We start from the raw sequence: 15,689 nt of genomic DNA, 5'->3' as shown, positions 1-15,689 counted from the left end.
TCAAAGCCATTGATTTGGTGTCTCGTTATGTATTTTGTGGCAATGACAGGTTATTCAATTAATGTAAGTTCATTATATTGATCGAAATAAAAATTATGTTATGAGGATTCAAAGGTATCGCCTCACATATACTACTTTTTAATGTTCTCATATATGTAATATTAATTTTACAATGAAAATTCAGGTGCAGTCAACTTCACATGAAGTTGATAGTTAAAAATCGTAAAATAATTAGATTGATTTGACTAAATTTTTATCTAATAGTTCTCAACTATCAACTTCATGTAAAGTTGACTGCACCTGAGTTTTCACCTAATTTTATGGCGAATACATTATTATTGATATAACTATGTTTTCAGTTGCCACTTTTAAGATGGAAGAAATTTACAATTCCTACACTATTGTCAACTGTACCACCTATGCTAATAGCAAATAACATTGCACCATTTCTTCATATGAAGGTATTACTTTACATAATTATGCTCTCTTTAGAGGCATATAACTAGTGATAAGGGTGTATCCATTACTTTTTGCATGTGCATTGTAAAAAAAAAAATCACATTTTTTCTTTGTGCTAGTCAAATTACTAATAAACTATTTGCAACTAGCATTTTAGAGAGATTTTTAATTAAGTGAACGATCTTGAAAACTTAGGTGCAGTCGACTTCACGTGAAGTTGATAGTTGAGAGCCATTAGATGAAAATTTAGTCAAATCAGTCAAATTATCTAACGGCTCTCAGTTATCAACTTCACATAAAATCGACTGCATCTGAGTTTCCACCGTGAACAATAGTATAATCAATTTTCAATATAGCAAATTGGAGTTCAAAGAAGTCTAAGATTTTTTTTTTTTTTTGTTCAAATGTAATGCTTGATTCTAGACCTATGTTCTCGAGAAGACAACTATGTTTCCAAGACCAAGATCAATAGTCTTTACCATTGTGGTCATGAGCTTTTACTATTTAGTCATCATGTTGTTTAAGGTAAGAAACTTATATATTAACATTTATAGGTCTTTTGCTTTAATTTCGTCTCCTAATAAATAATAATTTGTGGGATAAAATAGGACATACCTGACATTGAAGGAGACACAGCTGCAGGTTTACAAAATTTGTCCATACGCTTAGGTCCAAACCGGGTATTTCTAATCTCTTGGAATATCTCATTATTATGTTATACGAATTTAATTTTGATATAAAATTTTAACATAAAAATAATTTTATATGTATATTTAATCACGTAATATGATATCAGTAAAATAATTATTTTTAATATTGATCACGTGAATAGTTATCTAATAAATGAATATAATTAAATGACTATAAAATATTTTTATACTATTAGTGCATTAAAATTAAACTCTATATCATACTATCATATTTCTAAATTCCTTTTTTATTAATATTGCTTTAGGTATTCTGGTTATGTGTTTTACTTCTTGAAATGGGTTATGGAATTGCCATTATCATGGGAGCAACATCTTCCTTCTTATGGAGTAAAATTTTCACGGTAATGTTCTATTCACTTCCTTAACTTATAATTCTGGAGTTCTAATATTCATTTTTTTTAGGTTTATTATTATTATTGTTGTTGTTGTTTTTTTTTTTTTTTTTTTACGGTAAAGGATTACTGATTCATTCAATTGGATTTAAAATGTCTAGCATAGCTAGATTTTGTACATAAAGGAGTGTATCTATATTTGGAATAAAATAAAATATTTAAGATAAAAATAAAATGTTTCAAATATTAAGAACTAAAACAGTATTTTATTCTTTATATTTAGTGACTACTTGAAGTAGGAATTTCAAGAAAAATATTTTATTTTATAATACCTTATAAATAGATAAACTACTTTATGTTAGCTTAAGACTTCGTCAATCCCCTAATTTTGCCAATTAAATAATAAAATTTCAATACTGCTTGTTAGTATACTCGAATTTTTTTACTTGAATTAAATAAATATAATACTTGCAAAAATACATTTAATGTAAAAAAATTACAAATATGCATACAGGTTACATATCTTGGATATAGAGGCAAAAAACACGTTAAATTCACAAATTAAAAATTATGAATTCGAGATGTATTAAGAAAAAAAAAAAAAAACAGAAATCAAGTGCACCCAAAATATGATACAACTATACATTTGTGTATAAATTGGGTGTATTGTAATTAAATATAGCCAAAATTAAATTCGAACCACTGTATCCGAGATACGTGCATAAATATATAGGTTTTTTTTTAATTTGTGTCCTAGATAAGTACATACAAAAAAAGTTCTATATAAGTAGTTTCTTGGCTTAACCATTTATCACACTAAATCCATCTTAATTTTATTAATTTCTCCTCTTCTTGTTTCTCATACAAATGACCAGTAATAAGATTTTTTTTTTGTGTGATAGTTTATCCCAATTGGATTATTAGAAATGATGAAAAATGAGTGATATTTGAGTGCAATTCAAATGTAATATTGCACACTTATCATGTTGATTCTCTAGCTAGATGCACTTAAGCGGGTCATCTTGAGCAACATGGGGCTATTGGTTCAAAAGAATTTGGCATAGTAGCATATAGAGATTCCTATCACTGTTGTCTGGTGGCGGTTTCATTAACATGACGTTTCGGGTTGAAGTCAATAAACACGTCAGTATAATGTCTGATGATATGGAATGGTATGCTGAGGTTTATGACATAGGTGGTGGTTCTGGGTTGTCTTCTGCAACACTCAAAGCAGTTTCGGTAGTGGCGAGGCCGATTCACTGCGTTGATTCTCGAGATAATATTGACGTAGACTTGAATCTGATTTGGATTATGTGGCCGAAATCGGGTCGTCCAACGAGAGCGAGTCCTTTGGAGAGTATGTGTCGGAGACTCCAGCTTGTGGGAGTGCTTGGTTTCTTCTTCCCCCCTCCCTCTATTGGCCATTCCACAATTATCAAAAGTTTCAAGCAATTATCACACCCTTAATTTGGATGCAATGTAACTAGAGAACCCTTTCAATCTTGACAACAGAAAACATTACAATACAGATGATGGGGTAGAATTTCGAGTGGACTACAGATTTAGGAGTAGACATGTTGTACTGATGGTAGTGAAGAATTACAGCATTTGAAGAAACTCTGAATACAGAATTTTAGAGTCGGATAGACTAAAATGTCCATGGAGTCTTTGTGCAACACTACGACAAAATCTGAACTACTGGTAAAATATTGCATTTTACTATTTGTAGGCAACCAGCAATGTCTATTGTATCATGCTAAGTGGCGTTGCACAACAAATGATATGTGTGCGACAGTAATGTAGAGCCCCAAGACAATCGTCTACAAGCACCAAAGTTCTCCAGGAAGGGCAACCATTTGAGAGGGACAAGGTTGGTCGTTTTGTCCGTAAACAAAAAACTCCCAATCAACATAAGTAGGTATCATTGGATATACTGACAGATGGTAGCTGCGTCAGCCAAGTCATCCTTTGTCCAAAAACGTATTTCCTGTCCTCTTGCAGGGGTGGTGGCCTATTACCGTGTAAGTCCTCAATCTACTGTCATGTTGAGTGCCGGTAAAACTGCTAAAATTTTTTAGTGTAGCTGCCATGTGCAAACTAAGATGGTATATCACATTCTAAAGTGTGATAGTAACCTTGCCCCAAAGGGGATAAAAAGTACGAATTTTTTATTTTTATCGCTCTATAAAGTATTGTCGAAAATAAAATTTTTCAACTCTTCTATATGTCCAAATCCTGCCTCCCGGATATACAGTAGTAGCACGTCAAACAGTAGGATACCCAATATCACCCGACATGGCAAGAACAATCGAAGTGCCTGTTTGATTACCATTTGTTAGCCATTTAAAACTTATTGCCTCGCATAATTAATTAGTTTCTTTATAATAAATTAGTTAAGAATATAATTTAATTAAATTTAATCATAACTAATTAAATTATTTAATGTGAATTCTCATTATTTATTATGTATAATAGAATATATATTATTTAGTTAAAATTACCTATAAAAATAATTCAATTATTTAACAATAACCTAACACCATAAAGATTTATGGTTAAAAATTATTTCATATATAATTAATCAATTTATCATGTTCTGCTCTTTTAAAACATCTCATTTAAGTAAGTTATCATATCAACTAATTATTATTGAACTAAAAAATGTTAACATGACAAATAATTAATTAAAATAAAGTAAACTAATATGTTACTATTTTACTATATTTTCTGACGATTTAAATTCAACTAGAAGAAATTACACAACTCAAAATACTATAATATATCAACTAATTAAATATTTAAAATAAGAGATAGATGAACTAACTTTAAAATTGAGTGGCCTAGTCACATGTTATGTTGTATTTAGCCTATTAATATTTTTTAGAAAACATTTAAAAGACCAATAATTTTATTAAAATTTAGCTAGCACTTAATATCAAAAATAAAATGAATAATCTTGTATTATTAGATATCATCTCTCATCATTAAATACATTTATAATAGTTAATTAATGGCTATATATCATAAATTCTGCTATTCCCTAACACTTCTCTATTCTCTGATCGTATGTAACTTTTTCATTGAACCATATTTGCTTAATTGCTTAATTAATGGGTGCGTTGCTCCATGTCGCGGTTGCACCAACAACGCACCCATTACTTATTTCGGGTACTACGTAATCAGGATGCGCATTTTATGCAATTCTATCCTATGTATCCGAAATATGATAGCGTCTCTATTTTCATAATAACCGCAGCATTTAGAATTATAGACCTTTTCAATTTGAAAGATAGTATCAGAATATTGATTTGAAATAATTTAGACCACCTTTCAATTTTTCATCAATTTATTCAAGGATTAAGTACGATTTTAGTCTTTAAAATATAGGTCGAAAATTATTTTCGTCCTCACCCTTTTTTTTATATAAAATGATCTCTAAAATTTAACTTAATTTTAAAATCGTCTCTAAAATTTAATTTGGTTTAAAAATTTAAACAGTAAAAATAGAGGTAGAAGTAGATTGTGGATATTCTTCTTCTTTTCTTCTCCCTTTTTTTTTTCCTTTTTTCTTTGCAAGAGTAGAAATACTCTCTTTTTTTTATTTTATTCTTTTTTATTTTATTTTATATTTTTTTGTTATAAATAATTTGATCCAAAATTTTAAAATTTAAATAAAAAACAAATTTAAAACATAATTTTAAATTTGATGGACGATTTTGTATAAAAAAATTAAAAACAAAAAAAAATTTAACTTATACTTTAAGAATTAAAATCGTATTTAACCTCTCATTTAACATAAAATAAGGAGTTTAAGACACTAATTTAATAACCAGTTTTTTTTTCCATGTAGACGTATGTACTTTATATGTAGCTCCGTATAATCAAGTTTACTAATATCAAGTGAAAGTAGGATTATTTCATTATTATAACAAAGTTTTGATGGTATTGTATCATTCAATTTGTTAGGTGATAGCACATGGCATCATGGCTTTGATCTTTTGGTACCGTGCTAATTCTGTAGATTTAAAGAGCAAAGATGCTTTCCAATCCTTTTATATGTTTATCTTTAAGGTATGCAATTACTTCTTTACACTATAAAATGATATGAGAAATTAGTTTTCTAGGTGAATCCGAAATATTTCATAATGGAATTTATATGATAAGTTCACCCTGTATTTTTAATACATTAATATTTACAAGATAGTAAGATCTTTTTATGTAACAACTCAATCAATTACTTTATTATATGATTGATGATACTATCCAAAAGGGAACTATGATGCCATTAAAAAGTCAATGTTGACCAAAGTTATGAATGCTTGTGAATATAAGTTATGTTATTGCTAATAATTCACATATTTCATTTTATTTTATTTGTTCAGCTTCTTTGTGTGGAGAACATCCTTATACTTCTCGTGAGATGAAGATGCAGATGAATTATTCATATAATAAATAGTGCAAACTTTTCTGCTACATATCTTGGTTCAATAAATAATTTCGTAGATATATAGTTATTTAGGTTGATTATATATATATTTTTATATATATAAACTTATTAGTAAAATATTTGGAAAATATTTGGATGTATGTTAATGTCTTATAATTATTTTGGATAGGAAAACTTCCATCACACATATGCATAAATGGAAAAACATCTAAAGACAAAATTCCAAAAATTCATTGCATGAAACTAGCTTTTCAATCAAGAATAAGTACATTTATAATGTGAACTTGAAAAATACTATATAATCATATGGAGTCATGAAGTATCAAGAGAGGCACAATTACTAACATATTAAGTAGAAAATAATTGTAAGGCCAGAAATCTTTAATATCAATAGAGATACAATAGAAATTAAAAGTTTTATTGAAAAGCATTAATTAGGGTTAAGTATGATTTTGGTCACTAAAATAGAGGCTAAATTTTTTTTGTTTTTAATCTTTTTTTGCTTACAAAATCATGCCTAAGATTTAACTTAGTTTTAAAACTGTCATTCGGACTAAAATATCCTTTCACCTTCTTCTCCAAAATCAAGCAGAAACAGAACTAGAACCAAAACTAAAACCAGAACCAAAATCAGAAACAACAACAATGAAACAATGTAATAAATATTAAAAAAATAGATAATGAATCAACAAATCTATATAATGAAATAATAAAACAATGTAATCAAGCAGAAATAGAAGCAAAAGCAGAACAACAACAACAACAATAAAACAATGTAATCAACCAAAAACAGAAACAACCAGAAGCAACAATATAAAAGAATCATAACAAAAAATTAACAACATAATAGAAGCAGAAGAAAAATAGAATTAGAATCAACAACATAATAGAAGCAAAAGCGCCTTTCTCTACCCTTTTCACCGCCAACCACTCTCACCCACTGAAACGTTTTTCCCTGTCCGAACCTAGTTCCACCAACCAGTCCCGGTCACCACCTCCGTCCATGCCGCCGGCAAGCCACCCGAACTACCCTCCTTTCTCTTTTCTTCTTCCTCTCCTCTTTTCTCTTCTCCTCTGTTCACTTCCCCCTGGCCGATCCGCCATCACAGCGCCGCCACCCTATTCTTCTTCTTCTCTTTTCGCGCTACCCTAGCGCCACCACCCTTGTAATAGTCCAAACCACCCGCTAGCACGATATTGTCCGTTTTGGCACACAAGTGTTAGGATTTGGTTGAATTAGTCCCACATTGCTTAGGATAGCAAATGGAGTGGGTGGCCTAGGCTATAAATATGAGGCTAAGTTCTCCATAATTTTTGGCACCAGTCGGAAACACTTAAAGCTTGTATCTGACTTTTCTTTTCCTCTATACTCTTTGATTAGAGAGTGTTGTGAGGTGTAGTTAAATATTTGCTTTGAGAGAGTGTGGGTGTACTGGGGTGTCGGTGTTAGAGAGAAAGAAGTCTATGTGTTGTAACAATTTTCACATAGTGATAATATCTGGTTGTCATTTGACAACGGCTGTGGTTTTTTCTCCAGTTTCTTGAAGTTTCCACGTTAAATTCTTGTGTTGTGATTGTGTCTATTTTATTTCTCTGTCAAAGGTGTTTTCTCAAGGAGAAATGGTGTCTTATTCCCAACAAGTGGTATCAGAGCTTCGGTTCGGTGGGATTTATTCTTAGTATGCTCTGTGGTTGCAGCCTAGTCTGACCTTTCACATCAGAAAAAAATTTTGTCCTGTGACTTGAAGTTGATCTTTGGTTGCTGTTGTTGTTGCTGGAAGGCAGTGTGACCATGTGAGAGTGCAGTTTGGAAAGGTTACTATTTTACATGCTTTTCAATTTGGCAATGTCTTTTTTTCTTCCAGTAATTTTGGATCCATATTTTCTACAGTACTACCGGGTACAATAGCTAAGTTAGAACCTCCAGAAGGATGCAGTTTCTTTTTATGGTCTTGAGATTCGGGTTGCATTTGGAGGTGTTTGAAAATAGTCATTGTCTGAATTAAGTGGAGGTCAGCGATCTCTTCTGGCACTTTCTCTCATACTGCCAGGATTTTGAAGAGAATGGAACAACACAGTATGCTCCACCCCTTCACATGAAAACTCTCAACAATGACCAAAATAAGACGCAAAGACTTACACAATGATCCAAATGAAATATGTCCCATGGTTTATATTTGTCAGTAATGACACAAATAAGAATTTTTTTAGTTAACATTTTGAATTTATCTATGAGTTTAATATTGTTTATTTAGTGTTTTTTATATTAATATCTCAAGTTTAATAAATATGATGTAAAGAAAACAGGTTATAGTAAAAGAAAATGGTATAAATTAATGTAATTAATCGTTTTTTTTTTTAAAACTTGTTTATGAAATTGTGGCGATTTTGAACCGTCTCAATTTTTAAAAAAAAAACACCCATAATTTTGTGGCGATTTTGTAACCGCTGTAATTTTTTTAAAATCCAATCACCGAAATAGCGGCGGTTTAAAACCGCCACTAAATCAAACGACGCTAATCCTGGGTTTTGCTGTGGTTGTGCCAGCGGTTTTCCAAAACCGTCGCAAAATTAAATCTCCACCCCCTAATAGGCGACGCTTCTGGAACCGCTGGAATTTTGGTTCGCGGCGGTTAAAAACCGTCGCAAATCCCTAAAAAAACCACCGCAATTCCCGTGCCTGTTGTAGTGGCTACCTCTGCCTTTGTTTTCGCCGCTACCTCCGTACGATTTTGGTTCCTAGCTAAGGTGAGGACAATTTTAAAATTAAGTTAAACCCTACGGACGATTTTGTATGCAAAAAAAGATTGGAGACAAAAAAAATTTCGGCATATAGCTTAGTGACCAAAATCATACTTAACCCTAATTTTTCTCAAAAGCCTTTCGAAAAGTAATTTATTTGTCGGCAAAGAATAGTTGATTGATAGTAGGACACCTCTTATTTACCTAAATTTTTTGAATTAGTCTGTTTTATTCAACCTTATGTAGTAAGAAAGAGTTCTTTCGCACAAAATAAGAAGAGATATAGGAATAGAGAGTCTCCTTGACTAAAACCTCTAGATGGTTTGAAAAAAAATCATAGAGTTAATCTTCCACAACCATAAAAAAAGAAACTGATGCGACTAATTCACCAATTCAACTTATCCACTTAGTCTGAAAGCCAAGTTTCTCCGTGATAAATCACAAAAATTGACAGTCCACCTATTAAATATCTTACTCATATCTAATTTCATATCCATTTTTATTTGAAGGCTTGTCTTCTTATTTTTCAAAAGATGCATACCTTTATAAGCTATTATAATATTATTTAAAATTAGTTGGCCCTTCAAAAATACACTTTGATTTGGGCTAATTAATTTCATACAGCCTTATAATCTATATGAACTATAATTTTAAATATAATTTTTAAAAGACAGTAGATAAACTAATTGGCCTAACCTATGTCCATTTTGAACTTTAGAATGAGTCTGACATGAGTATAGTTAAAACCTTGAGAATTCTCTTCGTTAAAGAAATTTTTGATAGCATGGAGTACATCACCACTAACTAAGTCCCAATAGAATTCAAAGAATTTTGCAATCATCTATCCTCTCTTGGAACAATTTGGGAGTGGACACTAAACATAATAGAATAGATTCTTTTAATTGTTAAAAAAATTAAGGAAGTAAAGTGTGATCTCTAACTTTTTATTTATTGTTCTCTCTTTCATATTTGATTTAACAGAATATTTTTAACATATTTTCTGTTTTAACAGAATATTCTCAGTATATTTTAAGAATATTCTGTTAAATCAACACTTTTTGACCGGCAAGGACTAAATTACAAATTTTAATTCTCTTTAGGAATTTATTTATAAACTTTTAAAGTGTAGAGACCAATTTACAATTTTACTGAAGACGTAAAACCAACGTTTAATTTAACCTTTATTTTATCATATCAATTAGATGATGAATATTGTAATATATGAGACTTGATATTATATAACAATTCGTCTCTTGGGGTTTTCAGGTGTGCATCCTCCATGAATGAATTTGTAAGAATGCAAGCATTGGAGTTTTCTGTTCTTGTGCCATAAAGTTCTTGCTGTTGCAACTGAACCTAAACAACCAACCCAATTTTATGTTGTACATATAACAAAGACTCGCATGTAGTTGAATTAATATAAAATTAATATTTGTTAAATAATTTAATAAGTTTGACTAAATTATTATTTAATAAATATAAATACACTTGAGTTTTTTATCTAAACAAAAAGAAAAGGAAAAAGTGGTACCAGTTGTGATGGAAAGTGATGATCGAGTAGTATGAGGAAATAGTGATGTGCCAAGAAGCATGCTGGAAGTTGAAGCCATTCGGAATCAACAAATTTTGGATCACTTGCAATCAATTAAGACAAGAAAGGTGTTTGTCATGACACAACATCTATATACACTTGTCCGGCTACTTATTATATATATAATTTGTAAATTATTATATGCAGGCCTATTAGTCTTCCGTGTAGAATGGGTCATACGCTTTTGATTTTTTATATGGAGAAGAGAATGCAGTAATACAACAATGTGGTGAAGAGAGATGTTTTATATATATATGATGATAGCAGAAAATGGACCTTCCGTTTTCAGTTTGAAAAAAAATAAAAAAGTTAAAATTACAATACGGACGGTCCGATTTGTAATTTCGAAAATAAAAAAAATTTTAATGTTGAAATCGGACCGTCCGATTTCCATTTTAACAAATTAAAAAAAATAAAAAATGCAAATCGGACCCTCCGATTTCGTGTTTATTTTATTCTTCAAGCAAATCGGACCCTCTGATTTGTAGTTTATTTTTTTTATCAAACAAATCGGACCGTTCGATTTGAATAAAACACCATATAAAAAAATACCTAATTTTTCCATAATAATGTATTACACCTATATTTAACTAATATAAAAAAAATAGCCTGGGTCATAGATTCTACATAAATTTCTACAGGCAAAAGGAAAAGTCAAATGTTATGTTATTTGAATTCTACTTGGTTGGCTATTATATTATTTAGTTAAATATTTTAATATAATACTTTTGTATGAAAATCATGTTATAAATTGAATTGACATAATATATTTGATTAAATTATTTAATAATAGTTTACAATATTATTTTTATATAAAGACATCGTTATTAAAAGATTTATGTATTATTTTTCCGTTTGAAAAAATTTAAAATTATAGATAAAATATTAAATTTTATAATAAAAAATTATAATTATTTTGTTAAATTTGTTTTTTGGCACAGAAACTAAAAAGAAATAAAAAATCAATTCAATAAAAATTAATAAATAATTATAGTTAACTTTTAACACTAGTTAAGTATTTAGTTAAGTAGTTAATAATCAAATTAAACTTAATTTTTTAAATATGACTAAAATTATTAGTGTTCTAAAAGTTAGTTAAGATTGTTGGAATAATTAATTTTCAATAATCCAGATCATCCATATTGAATCACCAAAAATATAACATAATGCGGAAGCGTACCTGAATTCATAAACATAAATTATGATTGGAAGAGTTTGGATCTTGTGGTTCTTTCGATCTTCCTCCTAATTTGTTAAAAAATAAAATAAAATTATATATATATATGTATGTTGTATATATAATTCTAGTTTATTCTTGATAAATATAAATTAGCTTTAGTTTCAAATTATGTCTATAATTATTAAACTAAAAGTTTATTTTTATATTTTTTTTCACTATTAAATTTTTTTTGGGCCACCCCCTCGCTCCCAACGCCACAAAGGACATTGCTACTTTGACATTGAAATCAAAAATTAATATTAATATACAAATATACAATAATAATAATACCTAGGTATATACAAATACAACCTGATTCGATATTAATTAATTCATTAGTAAGTGCCAATAAACTATAACTATCAAATGACATAATTTTTTAATATTTATTTAAGAAGTTGCGAGTTTAAGTTTCACTCTTAATTTTAGAAAAAAAAATTAATTCATTAATAAGTGATAGAGATTAAATGAATAGGTTAGTAAGATAGGTATCTTAATTTAAATATAAAAATTACATTTTATATTACTATACTCTCTTTTAGTTAATGGTTTTTTGTGAGCCTTTTTATTTTAAGTAATAATGTTCTTTAGTTTTCTCTTTTTTAAAGTAAAATACTTTTTTTTAGATAAATATATTTTAACAATAATTTAGTATTTACAAATGTATTTAGGTTACTATTTTCTTTTTGTCTTTTCATTTCTCATTTACACATACAATGTCAAATAATATCTGACAATAATGCAATAAAACCGATTATTTAATTTTGAGCATATTTTTTGTAATGATAATAATAACAACAACAATAATCAAAATGATGTCACAGACGGCTCTAATATTATAATCACTATTGTACTAATATTATAATCACTCATGAGGTAGGATTATTGGATCAGAACAGCAATAATAATAATAAGAGTCCTAACAGGACTCTTATTATTATTATTATTATTATTATTATTATTATTCTCGTCCGCTTAAGCAAGTGTCGGGAATTCAAATCCCGCCTTGTGCATGCAGCAACCCTTTGGCCAGCGACAGACCCTTAAATAGAGCTCCAATCCGCGACGGATTAATCCTTGGCCTGTCGAGTTGGGGAATACCGTGGGCATCCAAGAAAAAATTAGGTAAATACATTATTTCCAAAACAAAAACGCAAATACATTATTTTATGTATCTATATAAACCGTTACATGTCATGAACATACAGTTTTCATGTCTTAATTGATTGCAAGTGATTCAAAATTTGTTGATTCCCAATGGCTTCCACTTCCGGGCTTGTTCTTGGCTCATCATCATTTCCTCCTTCTACTCGATCATCTCTTTTCATCACAACTGGTACGACTTAATAATTTTACATAAAAACAACTGCATGCTAGTTTTCGTTACATGCATAATATAAAATTGAGTTGGTTGTTTAGGTTCAGTTGCAACAGCAAGAGCTTTATGGCACAAGAACAGAAAACTCCAATCCTTGCATTCTTACAAATTCATTCATGGAGGATCCACACCTCATAATAAACCCAAGACACGAAATTTTCTTATGAAAGCAACTTCTGAACCGTCTCGTACACAAAGCAGTTGGAAGTCTACCAAAGATATCTTGCATACTGTCCAAAAGTTTACTATATTTTATTATTTAATTACTGCGGTTAGTTCACAATCAACCTTCAAAGCTTCTATACACTTGTTAATATATATTAATTAATTATTAATATATCCAGGTTTAAATAGTTGAGTGAGTTCTGTGTTTAAAAATATTAAGGGTCCGTTTGGGAAAATCAAAAAGTTACTTTTTTCAATTTTTGACTTATAGAAAATTATATTAATGTGTTTGGTACAATTTTTTAGATAAATTTTTAACTTTTCAAAAAGTTATTTAAGAGCTTTTGAAGAAGTTAAAAAATGTGACTTCTCCTATTTTCAAAAGCTATTTTATCACTCTTATTTAATGCACAACTTTAAAACAATGACTTTTAATCTTATAATAACTATCCAAACTCAAAATAACTTATTTAAAAGTTATTATTAATAAAAATCTTTATATTTTAAGCTCATTTTTCAAAAGAACTTATTTAAGAAGTTTAACCAAACTGGCCATAAATTCACAAATCAACTCACATATTATGGATTGATGATTTTTGAAAATCAACCAACCCCATAATTTTTTAATTGGATTGGGAAAAATATCCATGAATTTGTGAGTTAACCGAAACTAATAGACACCCCAACTTCCTCTAAAAAAAAATACAGAAACAAGAAATATTTTTATGTCTTCTGGATAAACTAACTTTATTTATGTCCGGTCAGTTAATGAGCATATGTTCGGCATCGCTCCTTGCAGTGGAAAATTTATCAGATATATCTCCAAAGTTTTTTCTTGGTTTATTCAAGGTCAGCCTCATCCTTCTATATTCACAATTCTTTACAAATTAGATTTATATATGTTTAGGATCTTAGGCTGCTTTTATTTTTGAGACAAGAAAAATAAATTATAAAAATTTAATTTATTTTTTTATTCAAAAAATTTGAAAAGAAAAATATAATAATAAAAAAATATAATTATAAAAAATTAACAAAAATAATAAAATAAAAAATAAGTTGTGTCTTTTGTTAGTATTTTTCTGACTTTTTTTGTCAAGGAAGACACATGTCTCTCGACACAATATCTTTATTTATGTCTTATCTATTAAATACGATTTTATATTTAGGTATTTTTATCTTAATATTCTGTTTCTATAAACAAATGCAGCTTTATGTATGAACAGTAGCTAGAAAAAATCTCCAATCACTTGACCCTTCCTACAGCATAAATAATGCCATCTTGCAACGAGAAATAATCTATTGGTTTTTTTATTAATTCGCCACTCTTTTGCAAACTTATTATTAAATTGTTATATTTTTTAAACTATTTATTTATATACTATATTGTTTCTCATATGTTGACATTTCTTTTTATCCTATAGAGAATGTGTTAAACGAAAAAGCATTTTTAACTCAGAAAATAGTACAATTAACTAATGTTTTGGTGCCTCTTGAGTTAAAGACACTTTTTCATTTAGCGTCTTTTACATGAGATAAAAAAAAACGATTTCATTAAGTGTACACTAAAATTAGTCATTAATATAAAATATATATTAAAATATAAATACATATAGCTTGATTTATATATATATATATCAAATGCTTTTAAATTCACATGAAAGTTTGTAGACATGATCTATAATAATATATAAATTTCTCTTATCCAACATATTAAAATGTTTTTTATTAATAAATATATCTTTACAAAATTTTTGTCATTCTTTTAAAATATAGTAATTGAACGATGAACAGCTACTATTTTATAATGCACATAGAGTAATAATTGGAAGTCTATCTCGATGCATTTTTATAATTATCTTCTTAATATTTAAATGAGCAAAACCCAACCATATATGTTATTTTTTCAAATCATAAAAAAGATAAAAGAAATTCAAGATTTTTTTTAAAGAGAATAATTAGGAAAATAAATTATGATTCTCAATTATTTTTTTTAATATTTTTTACTTAGAATACAGTATTTTCATTGGAACGCTTCTACGAGTCTTGATAGGAGATGTTGAAAACAATCCCAAAATAATGATATGTATTATTTTGTAATATTTTCTAACTTTCTTTCTTTTCGGTGATCCTAGAAGATGAAAGGGTTTTTTTCTTTTTTTTTTTTTTCTCTTAGAAGATATGATTATTAATTATAACTCCAGAAGTGTGTTATTAACCTTTTGTTTTCTCAGTTTATCATACCTATGATCTTCTTGCATTGGTATACAGTTGGCATAAATCAATTAGCTGATCTTCAAATAGATAAGGTATGGACTTCTTGGCCTTGTGAAATTTTAGATTTCACAAAGGTTGTTTTAATAGAAATATTTTAATAGAAATATTTTATTATTTATAGTTTTAACTGATTTAATAGTTGATTTTTTTATATACATATAACATGATTAAAATTTTGTTAATTTTCTAATTAAACTCCTCCTTTCTAGTTCTTCAAAATTTAAAGATATTCATTTTATTCTAATTTAACTTACATTTTTTATTTTTAATAAATTGTTGTAATATCATTTATATTCATAGATTTAATTCCAATACCTTGATTTAGTAAAGGAAAATTTTTAAAACTATAAAATAAAATATTATTTTAGTTCT

The 15,689-nt window shown here is 28.4% G+C and overlaps 1 protein-coding gene across 1 annotated transcript in view; it reads left to right on the top strand.

The window, feature by feature from the left end:
• Positions 1-15,689, top strand: part of LOC107488249 (naringenin 8-dimethylallyltransferase 2, chloroplastic) — a 106,922-nt gene that overhangs the window by 15,178 nt on the left and 76,055 nt on the right. The gene's annotated exons all lie outside the window — the stretch shown is intronic.

The sequence above is a fragment of the Arachis duranensis genome, chromosome 1 (genome assembly GCF_000817695.3).
Source record: "Arachis duranensis cultivar V14167 chromosome 1, aradu.V14167.gnm2.J7QH, whole genome shotgun sequence".
Lineage (NCBI taxonomy): Eukaryota > Viridiplantae > Streptophyta > Magnoliopsida > Fabales > Fabaceae > Arachis > Arachis duranensis.
The sequence above is the reverse complement of the archived record's forward strand: the minus strand, read 5'-3'. Positions and strand labels throughout refer to the sequence as shown.